Below are 18,837 nucleotides of genomic sequence, written 5' to 3' on the forward strand. Positions count from 1 at the left end.
TTTGGTTCCTTTTATGGGAGTGGACACGCTGGGAACATTTCTGTCCCCAGCGCGTCCACTCCCGATCTGCAATACGCCTCAATGGAAAGGACCTACGTGTAATCCCTTCTCTCATTTCCATGGTGGCCACTTTGTTTGTTTTACTTTTTTTATTAAACTTTTTACAATGAACGCCATGGATAGGGAGAACAGACTGCGTCTCCCCTTCCTTTGCGGCCATTTTTATCCTGGTCTTAAGGGCTGGGGTACTAACAGCAATAAGTTCCTCGCGGGGTTGGGATTACTGCTTCAGGTAATACCCTGGGGCCTGCGTAATTAGCTGAAGCAGTAAAGTCCCCCCTGGTTTGGGCTTATTTCTTAAATAACATATCCTCCTTCTCTTCATTATTAGCCAATGAGTTTCAGCAATTGAGGAATGTAGTTCTAATGTATTCACTAACAATACATATTTCAAATTTCTCCCATACTAATATTGTCCAGCGCTTCAAAATCAACCAGAAGGGCTGGTTCAATAAAGAGTGCATAGTGAGGAAATTAACCATTTTGAGTGTTTTAAAACAAGCGGTCTCCGACAAAATAGAGGTAATCTATTTTTCTATTTTATTCATAAAATATACTGGTTTGTCAAGACCTTTATACCTATCTATGGAAGACATACAAAACATAAATGTTCATAACAATTCATAACAATTTCTCAATTTCATACACAATTTCATATAGTGCAAGGGCTACCGGGTGGCACGTTGTACGTTTTTAAAAACCATTTGTAACACAGATTGCACACAGCAGATTAGGCAAGCGTTACAACTTTTTAAAACATGTGATTAACCCAACGTGGTCTATTGTGTTGCAAACCTCTTAGATTTGACATGGCGCAAAAGAGCCAGAATAATGAAAATGTGTCCAATGTCTTAGGATGTGATAGCCAAACTGCTTCCGTACGTGAGAAGCCGAACTATCTAGTCATAATGAAGTGAACCTTAATTAATTTAATCAAACAAATGACCAAGATTGTAAATGCTATATGCTTTAAAATGGGTAATGGAACCGGTGACCAATGTTTTAGTCTAGAGGGTTTTAAATTGATTATCATTTTATCATTGTCATACTTTTTATATTTCCATTTTACACTTCGATGAATTTTACGCCTTTTATGCTACTTCCAATTGTACTGTGATGTATATGATGTTGCTTTTATTTTGTAAATGCTTCCTGTGATCTTATGTATATATATGTTTACGGCAGATGACGTAAGTCGAATAAAAGCTATTTGATTGATTGATTGATCATATACATCATAGCCTCATAAATAAATGTGTGCATCGAATAACACACAGACGTAAAATCCAAAGTGCTATGTGTCATAAGAGGTAATCACGACACAAGCGAATTATAAAAAGGCTTTAGCCCGGCATAAACTGGAACTAGATAACCTGGTCTGGGAGGTCCTCGTGGAGGCATGCGCCACAAATAACTCAAAAACGTTTTGGGATCTAGTAATTAATGGCCCCACCCTATAATCAACAGTATTACGGGGCACCTGGCAATTCCCTGATCTATCCAGATGAACTATATGTCTATATATGAAAAAAGGATCAGGATGGACCCGGGTATAGTGTTACCCACTATTTTATTGCATTTACCATGTAAATACAAGTAAATGTGATAATACAGAAGTAACATGAGATACAATACATCAGAGGTATGTGGAAGAAACCAGAAGGTGCCTCCTCCACTAGTCCCCAAGGGTTTGTCATTCAGGTGGCCAGGACATGGCCATCTGTTGTGATTGGCAAGTTGTACATTACTGTTGCATAAATACACATGCATGTCACATTAGTTCATGAAGTTAATTCCTTTGGTTATTGATTCTTAGTTAACAGGCTCTACTATGAGCTTATATGGTTCTCTTTAGAATGTTTATGTATGTATCTTGGTTGTAGAAAGTTGTTTGTCAGTTGGGGGCTACTGCTCTGAGCGGTGCCTGCTGTCGCGTATTGCTGAGACTAATAAACTCCTGCCGTGATTATATTTGCAAGGAGTCTTCATTTTACACTGGCGACAAGGATCTTTACATGAAGCAGCTCGTGTCCTGCACTCCTGCCGGCATCTGACGGAGGCCCCGTGTGTCTGACCTGCTCCCCACTTTGCGCGACAGCGGGCGGAGCGAAACAAAGCCCGGAGGGAGAGGGATCAAAGCCAGGTCAGGAGGTGTGCCCTGGAGGGTGGGGGCCGTGAACACCGCTGTTCTGTGTTCCCAAAATCAGCGCGTGCCTCGTAACATTGTTCAACCCTGCTTGAGGCAAGACGCCGGCTTTAATCCACGTCATTGGAGCTTGCGCACCGGAGAGCGTGTAGTGTACGAGCAGGGAGGCGTGGCCTATCACGTGCATGTTTATTCTTCGTTCCTAGCTGGCATTGTGTCTGGGGTTGCGCAGCAACGCTTTCCCCTCAGACTTTTGATGCAATCTCTCCAGTACTGTTCCACAAAGAAGCTTCAATAAGCATCCCTCATCTATCAGTGGCTCTGTTTTTCCCACAATTTGATGGAACTACTTTGGCTGAATTGCCACAACTGAACCATTGTAGAGTGTGACCTCCAGTGCCCCCATTCTACATTTGTTGCCTTCTCGCCTGCTATACTGTTGTTTTCTGTGCATAGCTCCAACTTCTCTCAGCCTGGACATGGCAGCAACGATACCCCCGCCCATATCTTTCTTGAATGAACCTGGCAGTCCGCCCATCAGGTGGGAGAGATGGAAAGACGTATTCGAGAATTATTTGGTGGCAATGGGTGGGGAGAGATTCAGCTCAGCACGCAAGAAGGCATTGTTGCTTCATAATTTAGGAATAGAAGGGCACAGTGTTTGCGATGGGTTGGCCAGAAGTCAGGGTGCTGAAGCGGGAGATGTGGATGAGTATGCTTTTGCTCTGAAGCAATTAGAGGATCACTTTGAGCCGAAAAAGAATGTGACTTTTGAAAGACACAAATTCTTTCAGTGCACGCAGGAACCATCTGAGTCAGTAGAATTATACATTGCCTCTCTAAGAACACTAAGCCACTCCTGTGAATGTGAACCACTCACTGACTCACTCATTAGAGACCAACTTGTGAGGTGTATGAATAATGACAGAATTCAAGAAAAACTACTGGCCAAAGATATAAAGTTGGAAGAAGCGGTGGACCTGGCCAGAAGTATAGAGCAAATGTCCCAATATGTCAAAGAATTGAAAATTGACAAGCAGAGCTGTCAGGCTGTGTGTGCAGTTGATCAAAGGAGGAAACCGAGTTTTAATGTGAGCAGGAAGGGAGCGTGGAGCACGAGATGCACTAGATGTGGCAGTTCCAGACATGGGTCGAACTACCCTTCTTGCCCAGCGAAGTTTGCTGAATGTTTCAAGTGCAAAGGCAAAGGGCACTTTGCCAATGTTTGCAAGAGTTTGTTGATAAATCTTCTGGAACCTAAAAATAGCAACAAAGAAAGTGTTTGCATGAGCTACAACATACAAGTAGTGTCCACCACATAGGAGCCAAGTCCCAGACATGTGTTCGAGATATAAGCCATTGGAGGGGAAACAAAAGGGCCAGCAGATGTTTTTGCAATTGATGGGCACAAGATTATGATGAAAGTCGACACATGCTCACCCTGGACCATCTGTTACGTTCACCTGGCTCCCACAGGGGCGCTGGTCGGACCCGGACAGCTGCGGTCTCCACCCACGTGATGCGTAGTTCAGCGATGACTGACTGGATCTGCCCTCCTAATCTTGTCTGCTTAACCCGTAGAAATATTCGCCTGCAAGTGGAGAGATGGATTTAGCCACTTGTGGATTCAAGTGATGGCACCCCCACAGTCCTCCCCAACTAATCACCTCCGAAATGCCCTCACAGCAATCTCACCTTATATTCTTGAAAGATGAGCTCTCCATCCTGTGTGGATTTGCAGGGGCGTGTCGATTCCAGTTACTTCACTGGTTTGAAGGCTCGGGAGAGTTCCGGAGAGTATTGACTCTGAGGTTCCTGGTGAGGACCAGTAAGTATTAAGTTCATAGAGTTCAATATGTCCGATGTTCACTCTTGTTCCACCCTTCCTTTCTTGTCTTGCAGCTGGATCGTGAAAAGATGCTCTTGTGGCAGCTGGCGGCGCTCAGGTAAGAGTCTGTATTACCCAGCGCTGTCCGGTAAATGTTGCACGAGGAAAACGTGTTATTTTGTCTCTCTTTAATGATGCGGCACGTGAAAATATGGAGAGTCACAAAAGGATGCCTCCGGTGGTAAATCAGGTAAGTCTATAGTGGTAAGAATTATATTTGTTGGTTCCCTCGGCTCACCTTGTGGTTTTCTTTTGTTTCCTAGGTGCCGAAGTTCGGCGAAGAAATGATGGAGGCAGCGCCGACCCGAAGGATGCTGTGAAGACTGGTGAGTATGGCACAGCGCTGCAGCTGGAGGTGCGGCGCGTGCAGAAATGATGTTCTTTACAGGTCCGGAGACAAGATGGATCCAGAAACAGGTGTGGAATAGAAATAAGTTTGTTTTCTAACCTTGTCCCTTTCTTTCCTCTTTGTTTTAGGAGCTCCAGATTCGTGGCGGGCGTGGCAGAAGACTGGATGCAGGCTGCAGGCACGGTGAGTGTTATGCTGCTGGATGCAGAATAACGCGAAGCGTGTGTTGCTGGTCGGGTGTGGTTTAAATAGCCTCAAAAGTAGTCCCAGGTAAGAAGTCCACAGAACCACACCCGAGTAAAAAATAGTCCCTGTAGAAAAATATTCCCTTTCAGGCTTCATGTTGGATTGGAGTCATTTGCAGCATGGTCTGCCTGATGTAAGTAATGACTATGAGAATGGCGCCTTAGGCGCCAGGACTGATTCCTACTATGAGCCTGGCGCCTAAGGCGCCAGGACTGAACCCAGATAGCCCTTAGCCGGGGCTGCTGAGGTTTTATTAAATGTCTAGATACCTGCTCCCAGGGCTGATGGGCTTGGTCCGGATGCCTGGGGGTAGGCATCATCACACCATCATATCGCGAGATACTTTGGTAAAAACCTGGAAGAAAGATGAGACTGTGTTGGATCCATCTAACATTCACCCCTGTGGTTATGGGGAGTCTTCGATTGAGATTCTGGGACAATTCTCTGCACAAGTTGTATACAAGGAGAGGGAATGCAGGGCTAACATTTTAGTTGCGAGGAAAGGTGCCTCCCTATTAGGATGGGAGGAGCACAAGAATGTAGAGTCAGAGTACAGGAAAGCACTCTTGAACCTGTCACCATCGCTGAGATTGAAGATGTATGGTCTAAGGAGTTTCCGGAAGTTTTTTCTGAGAACTTAGGAAAGCTCAGACATTTTGAATATCACATGAAACTGAAAAGAGATGCTCAGCTGTTAGGCAGAAACCTGTGCAGTTCCCTTAGGGACCATTGCAAAAGATTTAAGACTACAGGTGTTGGCAGTAAACCCACTTGGTAGCAGTCTGTACCACCCAGATTTACCTGGTAGCTGTGGCTGAGCAGTCAGACCTCCGTCAAGAAGAGTTAGGCAGTATGCAAAGTATACTCAATAGGCACTCAGATACAATAATACAAGCAAACACTGACCAGAGCTTTGGTATCACAGTATATAATTATTTATTTAAAAACACACAGTTGAAACACTCCAGCAGTCTTATTGTAAACTATTCTAAACACAGTTACTATTATGATATATACACCCCTTTTTCCCTATTAGAAAATCACAGTAAAACACCACTTATTTTCATACAGAGGTGAGCGCTTAACTAGATTGCACTCTAATAAGTTTGTGAAACAGGGAGGGGAAAAGACAGAAGATGAAGCGGTACACCACTCTACGATTCAAGAACACTGTTAGCAAGGCAGAGAGCAAAAAGTCACTGGTGAGTCAAAGTCCAAAGGCTGGGCCTACTCTTAGAGAGAGCAGAGCACAAATTCACCCAAGATCACACAGTTACACTAGGCTTAGAAAGTCTTGCAGAGGGTTCAGAAAAGAGTTTAGAGAGGCTTAGAAAAGTTTAGCCAAGGTGTCCCAGGCTAACCCAGGTTCGAAAGCCGGGGGCTAAATCTACCCCGTACAAGCGGTAGCAAGGGAAGCCAGGCGGGACACGGTACCTTAAGTGGGAAGGATCCTCCAGCGGTGGCAGTTGTTCCTGGTAGTGGGTGCAAGTTGCGTCGTCGTCCAGGGGAAGAGAAGATCTCGACTTGGAGGAAAGATGAAGGTCGTTGCACTACCAGGGCAGAAACCAGCCGCAGAGTTTTCCGGTTAAAGGTGGTACCTTTGTCTCGCGGCCGTGGTAAAACGTGGTATCCCGGTTGTCGGGGTGCTTGGCACGGGCAAGGTGGCCACGAGATATGTCGGGAAAGCGAAAAGACGGTGAAACTGGTTATCCCCACCAGTTAAAGGAAGAAGACTCTCCGGCGGGAGATCTCCTCTGTCGTTGGGAAAAAGTGGTGAGATGGTCCAGCAGGGCTAGTGGTGTCGTGGCAGGTCGGCTCAGCTTCTCCCTCGTCGGATTCTTAGGTCCTGTGGCGACTTCTGAAGTTCCAGTCCCCAAAGCCCTGCTTTTATGCAGCAAACCCCCATTCACTCAGCCTAGCTGTCACTCAAACATGCTAAGTGGTGAGCCGGCCGGCTCACCACTTGGGCCAATCAGGACGGAGTGTGACTTGAGTTGCCTAGGCAACTCAGTCCAGGGTGCCTAAATTACCCTCCACCCCTCCTAAGTACCCCAGACATAGTTGCACCACTTTGGAGGGCTTCTGTGGAGAAGCCCGCCAAAAAGTGGAACAAAGGGCTCGACTTGGGTTGGAGTCACAGAAGAGAACACAAAAGCCATTTTAGAATCAAGTTTTGGCAAAAAATACCAACCGGAGAATTAATATTAATTAAATAAACCGGCGGTATGTTCGAGGCTACCGTAAATAATTAAATAAAGATAGAAGCCTAAAACAATGGGAAATCCCATAGGAAAATATTTGCGGTTGAATATAAAAAGTAGCATCCACTGCCACCAGCCAAAGCTCGATCAGGGGGGGCGGAGACGTGCCCCCTTGACTAACAGACCCTGAGGCAATCGAATTGCCCCAGCCAGTACGTCCACAATATGATGGTTTGTACTGGTTCCGTTCTGAATTTAACACTAGTAAAGTCAATGGTGACTTTACATGCCCTGGGAGACAGTAGTCAGTCCCAGGGTATGGAGTCTATACTGGGGGGTCACTATGACACCCCTGTGTTACTGCACTGAGGGTGCTGTGTAGCACATATCACAAAAACACATGAAACCCTATGGAGTAAAAGACCCAATAGCCCATTAAACACTTCTAGATCCAAAGAAACACACTCAAATCATGTCCAAGAGTGAGGGTAAAAGAGTCTCACTCTTGGCAGGAGAAAAAAATAAACCCCAAAAATCCAGCAAAGCTGCTGGGGGACTCACTAGGTTAGGAAATTCAGCCTAAACAGAGAATTCTCCCTAACATCAGCCTATGGTTCATAAAGTGAGGCATGTGCCATTAAACATGAGGGCACAGCTTCGAAGTGAACTGAATGATCTTATCAGTAAAGGCGTGATTGAGCCTGTAGCAGCCACAGAATGGTTGTCGCCCATAGTACTTGTGGCTAAAAGCAATGGAAAATTAAGACTGTGTGTAGACCTATGTAGTCTCAATCAGAATATATAAGTGGAAAGGCATCCTTTACCCTATATTTCAGAAACACTCTCCACTCTTGGTGAACCCAAATTGTTTTCAGTCATTGACCTCTCGGCAGCATATCACCAAGTTCCCCTTTCTAAGGAGTCACAACACTTAACCGCCTTCATCACACCTGAGGGCACATTCAAATCTAATCGCATGCCGTTTGGACTAGCTTCGGCCGTGTCTGTGTTCCAAAGGGTAATGGAGGAAGGGTTGAGAGGTTTGGAGAATGTAACGGTGTTTCAGGACGATATTTTGGTGTTCGCAAGTGATGAGTGTGAGCATGACAAGGTGCTGAGAGCCGCCCTAAACAAGCTAAGAGAAGCAGGTTTGACAGTTCAGAGGAACAAGTGTAGGATAGCTGTCAAGGAAGTGGAGTACCTGGGCCATAAGATTTCCGAAGTGGGCATTGCTCCCAAGAGGTCGCTCATTGAGAGTATTAGTAATGCTCCCCAGCCCCAAGACAAGAATCAATTGCGTTTTTGCATGGGACTAGCAGAGTATTACCACAAATTTGTGAGTGGATTTGCAACCATATCATCTCCTTTGAGAGATCTACTAAAGAAGGAGGTGAGGTATGAGTGGTCCAAAGAGTGTCAGGAAGCCTTTCTGCAGATCAAGAAGGGAATTATCAAGGCACCGTCGTTGGGAGGATTTATATCAGGCAGGAAAACTCTACTGTCAGTTGATGCGAGTACTCTAGGATTGGGTGCTGCTTTAATCCAGTTTGATTCTGGTAAGGTTGAACACTTCATAGCATTTGCGTCAAGACCACTTAGAGGGGCGGAAAGAAATTATTCCGCCATTGAAAGAGAGGCGTTGGCAGTCTCATGGGCCATTTCACATTTTACATTTTTTCTATGGGGTCAAGCTTTTCTTGTGAGAACTGACCATAAGCCTCTAGTTCAATTGATAGGCAGTTCTGAGTGGGCCAAAGGGTCTCCTAGGATTTCAAGGTGGATGGTGGAGCTTATGGGATATAACTTCAAAGTGTGTTACATTCCAGGAAAAGAAAACGTGGTGGCGGATTATCTGTCTAGGTTACCTGTGGGAAATGATGAGGGTGGTGTATCAAAATTTCAGTATCTTTGAGATTGAGTACAATGCCATTGATAAAGGTAAATGGGAAAGTGCTGATGAGGAGGACTCCGTGTTGAAGCAGGTCAAAGTGTGGACTAGAGAAGGATGGCCTCACAAGAATGAGATTGGAAGGCAGTTTGAAAGGTACTATGGAGTGAAAGATGAGTTGAGCTTGTCGGAGGATGGGTATAAACTCAGGAAAGGAAGCAGGATAGTACCTCCTAGCGGGGTCAGATCTCATTTGGTGAACATAGCCCACCAGGGGCATTTAGGCATGGGTGTACAAAGAGGTATTTACGACAATCATTTTGGTGGCCTGGGATTGATAGTGACGTTGAAAGGTGTGTCAGAAATTGTAGAGAGTGTGAGAGAAGCGATAAGACCAAGATTATTAGAGAGGTGCCAATAGTTCCATTCAAAGTACCTGGTGAACCCTGGCAAAAGGTTGCCGTTGATTTAATACGACTATTACAAAATCTTGGTGATGATTATAAATATATTGTAGTTTTAGTAGACTACCATTCCAAATGGATTGAGTGGAAAGCGCTGCGTGAGGCAACTACCACTGAAATGGTGTTATTTTTCGAAGAAGTGTTTCACAGAGAGGGTTTTCCTGCAGAGTTGGTCACCGACAATGGCGTACAATTCTGCTCTGAAAGAATGTTAACTTTTTTGAGAAAATTTTGCATAAAGCACATTAAAACAGCTTTGTATCACCCCAGGGCTAATGGGCTAGTGGAGAGAGCCAATAGGTTTGTGAAAAGTGGTTTACAACTGGCTATGGCTTCAGGTTTGAAATGGTCATGCATTTTGAGAGAGATGGTATGGAACTATACACTATACCACACTCAATTACAAAGATATCTCCATTCATGTCTTTGAAAGAAAGACAGCCTGGCACAAAGCTTTGTCCAGGCTGGCTGGACATGGCAAAAAGCGCCAACATAGATCGTGAGAGGATCATGACTCTTATCAGAGAAGCACCAGATGAATACAAAGAAAAGTTTGATGAGGACAAGAAAACCAAGTTTACCAATTGGGAAAAGGGTGATCTGGTTCTCATTAAAAATCCTAGACTTACTCCCAAATGTGTTGAAAGCAAATATATTGGTCCTAGACAAATATCTGCTATAAGGGGCAAGGTTGTCATTATGGAGGGGGGAGAGTGTTGGTCTATGTCCAAGTTAGTCAAATGTCCATCTAGTGTTGAAGAGAATGGACATTTAGAGCGTAATGGAGCTAATGACAACCTTGCAGATTTTGGTGTTAAGGAAAGTAATCAATTTTCAAATGAAGATTCTGTTGAAGATGCTCAAACCAATTTTTGAACAGAAACAAGGTCAGGAAGAGTTAAGAACAAACCTAATTGGTTTAAGGACTTCGATGTAAAATGAACCAGTTCAAATTGTAGGGGGTGAGATGTGTTGTGATTGGCAAGTTGTACATTACTGTTGCGTAAATACATATGCATGTCACATTAGTTCATGAAGTTAATTCCTTTGGTTATTGATACTTAGTTATCAGGCTCTACTATGAGCTCATATGGTTCTCTTTAGAATGTTTATGTATGTATCTTGGTTGTAAAATGTTGTTTGTCAGTTGGGGGCTGCTGCTCTGAGCGGTGCCTGCTGTCGCGTATTGCTGAGACTAATAAACTCCTGCCGTGATTATATTTGCATGGAGTCTTCATTTTGCACCATTCCATTTGGATCCAGTTCCTGGGGGTGAACCAGTGTGGGGGGATCATCTGGGCGAGGGTTTCCGACGGAGTGGGAGTGGGATGCCGGATGGTAAGACGTGGTATCCCTCTCTTTCCTGTTACACTGTTACCCCATCCTATCAGAAAGGATACGTAGGAATTCTACCCACGGCCCAGTCCTTTCCTGCACAAAGACTTTCACACGGACAGCCCAACAGCCCGCTCTGGGAGAAAACAGACTAACATCGCAGCAGAATACCTGAAGTGTCCCAATACAATGGTCAGGTGAGGTCTGGCAATTACTGACCATCACTCACACCTGCCTTCCATTAAGCTTCCCCACATGGATAAAAAGCTGAGCACGAAAGCACACTCTGAGTGACGCAAAGCACATGAGGAAACGACAGTTTCGAGACAGCATATGAACAAGACGAGAAAGATGGCGAAACAGGAGGGGATCACCAGGAGGGAAGTTCACTTGACCTTTCCGACAAGGAACCGTTACTTTCAAGAGCCCTAGAGATCAGAAAGCATAAGACCAGGAAACCAGGCTGAGGAATCCTGTATTGTGTGTCAGGGATACCGGGGGCCCTCCTGCGTCAGTAATCAAGGCAGGGAGAAGCAGCAGTCGCTGTGGTACTGTCCTTGGCTCCAAGAACAAAGCAGCGTCAGTGAAATCAACACAGCCGGTGAGTTGGGGAGACCTATACAAGCCCGGTCAGTGTTGAGACCAAGGTTGCAAGCAGCAACATTGTATGGCGAGCGCTGGAATGAGCATTGTTAAAAACCATGTGTGATAAAACATGCAAGTAAAGTTGAACATCTGATGACTGTTTAAACTTTGTAGAGCAAAATATGATACCCTTGACAGAGTGGTCCGGCACCACGTGGGTGCTCAATCGAAGGTCTCTTTAAGCTGAGAAGTGGCAAAGTGAAATTTAAAGCATTGTATTAAAAAAAGAACAAAGCACTGTGAATCAAAATGATCCTGCGATGGGTCAAACAAAATCCCACGCATAGTCGTAAATCTTCGATTTTGATACAGAAAAGAAAGTTTGGGAAAATGAGATAAATTTTGTCCGAGCCTGGCGGAGGCAGACCAATTGAAGGTTTTGTGTTAAAGTGGGTCTGAGCCCAGTGGAGGGAGACCAATTGAAGGTTTTGTGTTAAAGGGTGTCTGAACCCGGCAGAGGGGGACCCCAGGTGAACAGTGAATCACCAGAGAAGTTGTGCATATGAGAATCCTCAGGCGAAAGGAACTTTGAATGTGTGTCACATTAGGCCCTCTGAAATAAGAGACTGTGAATGGCAAAGAGACTTTGGCACAAAAGGTCCTGATACTGAGATTTTGAACTGCATCCTCATGCTAGAAAAGCCAGAGTATGTGCTAAGCTTAAGTGTGCCACATTGTCCCATGCTGCAAACATGGGGAAGGGAAGTTAACAGCTCAAATATCGTCGCATATCATTTAATGAACACTTTTCCTTTGTATAACATTGTTTCCCACACCATTTGTATTTAGAAGTAAGGATTGGCAATAGGTGTATTAGCATAGGCCCTTTTATTTTGACATGACACCACTAGGACTGGGTTATTATTATTTGATGGTCATAACTTGCTCCCATCTTTAGATTTAGGTTTCGACAGGCGTTTTTCAAACCCAATTGAAGTTCAATAAACACCCTTGAACTCTGTCCACTTGTGTCTGTCTTACTGTTTGATACCATGCCTTCCTTACATATGGCACAGGAGAACACAAAACATACATTGCATGTATACAAACATTAAACATCAGAAAATCTGCAAGAAATTACTCATGTAAATGTAGAATGACCCCTTATTCATTATAATGCGGCCATGTACAAATATATAGGCTGCATCAATCAGCTGGTTCAACAATGTCTTGGCTAAACAATGTGGTATTGTAGGGTTGTCCACACAACTGTCTTCCAGCCTTTCTAGCAGGTGGAAGGTGCTCTACGTACATCGTCTTTCATCAGGACTTTTGATTGTAATGATAACTCATTCAATGTGGTATACTTTGACCCAAATCTAAAATGAAGGGTAGATGTGAATCTGTGAGTTAATGGGGTCTATATCCGGAGTGCATTTGTTAAAAACAAGCAAGCATGCTCATCAATGTGTTCAAATAGCCACTAGGGTCAACTTACTGTGCACTGTAAATGTATGCACATGATGGAATAATTCAGGAGGACTGCTTGTGGTATCTGCAACACATATGGGACAGTTTCAGTTGTCATTGGTCCCATCTAAGAATACAATTGAAATGTGAGCGGTGATGGATTTACCTCTGGTGGTTGACTGCTGCTTTACTAGTCACCAGGACCGTCTGCTGTGTGGCAGAATTGTCTGGTTCCCCGAGATAAGGACCTATGATTGGCCATGAATATCTGGGTGACCACTCCCTTTATTAAAGAAAGGTGAAGGCAAGAGGGTGGTGCACCGAGGCCTACCAAAAGGGTCTCTGGGGGTTGTGGTCCTAGTCCAATCTGGACCACCAGATGTATGGTGCCAGCTATGATACACTACATATGGTCAGACCCTGTGAATAGGTCTGCACAGACGACCGGAAGGTGTGCCTGCAGGTTAAATGCATTATATGCAGCATGCACGTGCTAAGTGCGGCCGACAAAACATTGGGGCGGCAGCATGCAGCCAAAATTAAAGGCACACTGTGATAAGAGCATGTCCTGGCACCCGGATCCCTGGCCCTGTGATCATGTACCTCCTAAAGGAGTGGGGAGATAATTTAGTGGGTGTTAGGGAAGGGTACGGAGGCTCGATTTATAAGCTGCAGTTACTTATGTTACTTATGTATTCCATAAGGGATCCGTTACACCGGCAGCATGCTCAACTCAGGGAGGCGATCTGCACTGCGTGGCGGAATGTATCTAAAGGGTTGCCATGGAAACCAGCCCGTCAAGCGGTGGCCGTTTCCATGGCAGCCATCTTGTAATGTATCCATCGCTCACTAGTGAGTTCTGGCTATTCAACTCAAGGGACCCTGAGTGAAGCCCGCTCCAGTGCAGGAGGAGGTGTATTCCCCATGGTCATATGTCATCTCATCCGACCAGTGCTGTATAAAGAGATAAAGGTGCAAGGGCTATTGCTCTGCAAAATACAACATTGCTCCAGCATGGCAACAGGTTAGATGTGGCATTTCAAAAAGTCACAACACAGTTTTGTCTCTCAATACTCCACTATGTACAGTGTTGCTTGAACATGGCAGCGAATAGAAAAAAGTTATTCGGATATTGCATGTTAAAACATCGCTCCTGCAAGGCAACAGGGTTAAGTGTGGAGTTTCAAACTGTTTTGTTGCATAAAACTTCACTATGTACAGTGTTGCTCACCCATGGCACGGAATAGAAAATGATAATTCTGACATAGCGTGTTACTTGGTGTGGTACAACATGGCTACAACATGGCAAATGATCAAGTGTGATTTTACAAACCTACACCCCACATTGCTTCCCTCTGTACAACATTGCTGAAACATGTTTGTAATTAAATAGGATGGTTTGGGCCTAACCTATTGCTTAGTGTCGCTGGAGAATTGCACAAAGTACCACAAAACAATAAAGGGTATGGCTTATTAATAACTAATCCAGAGAAAACAGTTGTCTGGACATTACAGGGAGCTCAGCCTTGCTTAAGCATGAGTCAATCTGTGCTATACATGGTCTCTAGTCACCCACTAAATCATGGTGCTCAACATTATGGATGTGGCCATAAGGCCATTGACGTCCCTAGTGTGACAGTGGAGTCACAAATACTTGGTTACCAGGTGTGTGTGGCTTCAATCCTACTGTGTGATAAGGCTGTTCTACTCGACAGAGACGTTGAGACTGCTATTTGCAGTGTCTAGGCGGTATATCTACCTCTTTTCTAGATTACTGAGTAGGTTATCTCCATTACCCCCTCTCCTGTTGGTGGTGAGCATCTGTAGGACAAACCATTTGAGATCCTGGTATGTGTGTTTCTTTTGTGTGAAATGTTCCACAAGTGGTATGCCTGGGTCTTTATTGTGTATATACGAGCAGTGTTCTGAGATACGCTGTTTGACCGGTTGTATGGTCGTGCCTACGTACAGTAATTTGCAACGACATTGTATAATGTAGATAACCATCTTGCTATTACAGCTTGTGTGTGTTTTCATAAGCCACTGCAGTGGATTTTGCCATAGTTAAAGGTTTGTCTGGTTTCCAGGCATTGTCATGCTACGCAATGTCCGCATTTATAGTGTCCTTGGACTGGTGGAAGTCCCCAGGTTCTCTCAAGGGACTGTTGTATAATTGGTTCTTGGTAGGTGTGCACCAGACGCTCCTGAACATTTTGATTCTTCTTAAAGGCGAAGAAAGTTTTATTTGACAAGGTTCCAATGTTTTTTATTAGCTGCCAATTCTAGTTAATTATGCTTTTTAAATTGTTGCTTATGGGGCTGAACCTTGTGACAAAGACTAGTCTATCCAGCGGTTCTTTAACCCTTGTGGTAAAACAAACATCTCTGGGCGTGTTGGCCGCTCTTTTTCTCGTGTGTATCATCGTTTTTTGCATCTCCCCTTTGTATCAAGCTTTCTTGGAGCCCCTCTGCGTGTCACATGAATCTTTCTTTTTCGGTACAGTTCCTCTGGATCCTCAAAAATTGTCCATACGGTAAGTTGTTCTTCAAACCCGCAAGATTGAAACTGGTGATGTGTAGCAATCTGTTTTGATCTGTTTTCTTCCTGGATAGTTCTGTTTTCAATTTAGTACCGGATTTGTGTATATGCAGGTCCAAGAAGTCAATTGAGTGATGGTCCCAGTTGATGATAAATTTAATGTGGACGCAACATCCATTCAGCCATGGGTAGAATGACTGGAGCTGGTCTGCAGTGCCGGTCCATATCAATAATACATAATTGGTTTTGTAAACAACATACAGGACCAACTCTGGGTGGACTATTTTTCAACACTTTACATGGAAAGTGGGCGGATTTCTCCTCCTCACTCCTGGCTTCAACCACTCAACTCCTCCTTCTTGGAGACTTCAACATCCACCTGGATGACTCCTGTCCTTCCTCTGTAATTTTATGCGACCTGTGCGACTCTCTCCCACTCACTATTCTCCCCTCTGGCCCGACTCACTCTGCAGGGCACACTCGGGATGTTCTGATCTCCTCAGACCTTCCCCTCTCTGTTACTCTCTCCACTCCTCTCTCCTGGAGTGATCACTGTCTCCTCTCAACTCACCCTCCGTACCCCTCAGGCCATGCCACTTCCATCACTGCCAGCCACCTTCTCCGTCATCCCACCCATGAAGCGCGTGTCAGCTGAGGCCTTCGCCACCACCTTCTCACCCCGCTCCTCTTTTGGCTGACCCTGACACAGCCCTCTCCACGCTCCACTCTGCTAGAGAGGAAATGGCATGCTTCATGTACATCCTCTGACAAACTGGCTTGTCGCCTGCTCCAAAGGCAATATCGGCTCGCTGTCCTAACCAAGAAGAGAGCTCATATCCAAGCCCGCGTGTCTGCAGCATCTAACAACTCGGCTGAACTCTTTAAAATCTGCAAGGAACGGGCCAATCCTGCCACAGTCTCTACCTCTCCTGTCCCTTCCCAGGCCCTCTGCACAGCACTGGCTTCTCACTTCATCTCTAAAACTCAGGACATCCTGTCCCCCTCTCCTCCTATCCCCTTCCTCACCCTACTCCCTGGTCTTCCTCTGCCCCTTCTGCAACCACCTTTCCTCCCTCCTCGTCTGCCTTTCCCCTGTTCTCCGCTGATGAGGTTTCTAAACAAGTCTGATCTATGAAAGTCTCGAAACAGGTTCACCCCTGTTCCTTTAAAACTATCAAGGACCACATCGACACCTTGGCTCTTGCCCTGGCTGATTTCTGCAATCATTCCTTAGCCACTGGAGTCTTCCCATTCCCCTGATGCACTCCCTTGTGCACCCTCTTCTTAAGAAACCCTCTGCTGACCCCTCCTGCCCGGCTAACTATTGCCCAATCCCCATCACTCCCTTGCTGGGCAAGCTCCTGGAGAAACTGGCCATCTCCCAGCTTAATCTCCACACTGAATCGGTTGGTTGCCTTAATGACCATCAATCTGGCTTCAGAGCTGCCAGAAGGACGGAAACTGCTCTCCTGAACATCCGTGAAGACCTGCTCTGAAACCTTGACTCTAACACCCCTTGCGTCCTCATCTTGCTTGATCTCTCTTTGACACTGTCAACCATGCCATCCTGCTCAACTGTCTCCGTGATAACCTGGGTATCACTGGTCAGGCTCTAGCGTGGCTGACTTCTTTCCTCTCCGAACGACCCTCCCAGGTCCAACTTGGGTCCTTCCTCTCTGCTATCTTTTTCTATACCTGTTGTGCCCACCCCAGGAATGTAACCTCTCTCCCTGGCTGTTCAACCAATACCTGGCACTCCTTACTCACCGCATCGCTTCTCTCTGCCCCAACTTTCAGTGCTATGTGGATGACACCCAGATCATTTTCAGGCTACCCTCGGCCTCCTCCTCTCCTTCCCTCATCTCTGACTGTCTGTCTGCTATCCAGGAGGGGTGTGCTGCCAATGACCTCTGCCTTAATGCCAGCAAGACTGAGATTCTCCTCATCGGCACACCCACTCTCTCTTTCCCTGTAGCTCCCTGGCTGGCCTCTCTTTGCACTTTTCCTGCTCCCACCTGCAAGGCTAAAAAGCTCTGGGTCATCTTCGACTCCACACTCTCCTTCTATCCTCACATCTCTGATGTCTCTAAGAAGTCACAATACCAGCTGCACCTCCTCAGAGGTATTCTTCCTTTCCTCTCCTTCCCCCAGAAGCTCACAGTCGCCAGAGCCCTGATTCTCACTAGGCTAGACTCTTGTAACAGCCTCTATCTAAATCTGCCTGCCTCTACTCTGCGCCCTTTGCAACTCATCCAGAAGAGGACTGCGTGACTTGTCCTTGGCCTCAAGCCCAGGGATCGTATCTCTCCAGGACTGAAATCTCTGCACTGGCTCCCAGTGGCTGAGAGGATTAAGTTCAAAACCCTCTTCATCGTTCACAAGGCCTTCTGGGGCCTCAATACCTTGAACTCTCTCTTCCTAAATATCTTTCTTCTCAAGCTCTTCGCTCATCCGCCTCCAACTCCATCAGGGTCAGCTGCTTCTCCAAGCAACGAGTTGGTGGTAGATGTCTTTCTTGGGCTGGCGCCTCCCGCTGCAACAGCCTCCCTGCCTCCCTTAAACTTGAGGAGAACCATCTCCGGTTCCGGAAGCACCTCAAAACCTTTCTCTTTGCTTCTGCATTTTCTCCTCCTCTTCTCTGCTGACCTCCTGGCTGTAACCAGAACTGCACTGGCTACCTGGACACCCTCTGATCTCGGGCCCAGGTCCTTCCCTCGCCAGTGTCACACACCTGCACTGCCCACCTGGCAACCCCTGCACTTGGCAACTGTTTCTGTATCCCTACAGTCCCCCTACCAGCCCTTGACTCCTGATGCACGCACTTACCCATGCACTTTCCACATGTTGGCTGTTTACTTATTTATTGTTATCATCTTTTCCCATGTACTGCACTGTCCCTGCCCCCTTCCCGTGCACTTGTGCGATCTGAATGACACCTGGCCTAGTAGGATCGTTGTCCGTCCTCCCTTTTGTTCCCCTCCCTTGCCTCGTCGCGCCTTGAAACACTTGCGTATAGGCGCGTTATAAATGCCATGCCATATCATATCATATCACGGAAACCAACCCCATAAGTGAAGATGAATCAGTATGTGTTCAATCCCAAAGTGGTATCCAATTGCCAGCCCAGGTTGTTTAACAGTTCACCTGACAATTGGTAATAGCTGCTATTGCAGAATAGTCTCAAAATTGCACTCCTGGCCCAGATGGCATCCCGGCTTACCTCTTCCTGACGTGATCAAATCTTGGGCACCTACCCGTATGATTTATAATGGGTAAGATCTCTCGATCATGGAAATTGGCCAATATACCAAATTTTCAAAAAAAGGGAACAGATTCCTGCCGTCGCATTATAAACACATATCCCTACTTGATACCACTTTCAAAATATTTGGAAGGGTGCTCTTGCAAAAACTAGATGCTTGGGTAGGAGTAAACAACATTTTAGCCGATGTTCAGCTGCACTTTCATCCGGGGCTGGCGACTTTTGAGCAAGCCCTTAACCTGTATCTAATACTAGCTAATTCCCGGTTTATAAAACAAGAGCCTCTCTACTTGGCTTTCTTGGACCTGTGCACAGCTTTTGAAAAAGGTAATAGATCTCAATTTTAGTCTGTGCTCGGGTCACTGAACAGTCAAAAAGAAAACTTAAATATACTGAGACTCTTT

Source organism: Ambystoma mexicanum, chromosome 13 (assembly GCF_040938575.1).
Source record: "Ambystoma mexicanum isolate Mex_15411 chromosome 13, UKY_AmexF1_1, whole genome shotgun sequence".
Lineage (NCBI taxonomy): Eukaryota > Metazoa > Chordata > Amphibia > Caudata > Ambystomatidae > Ambystoma > Ambystoma mexicanum.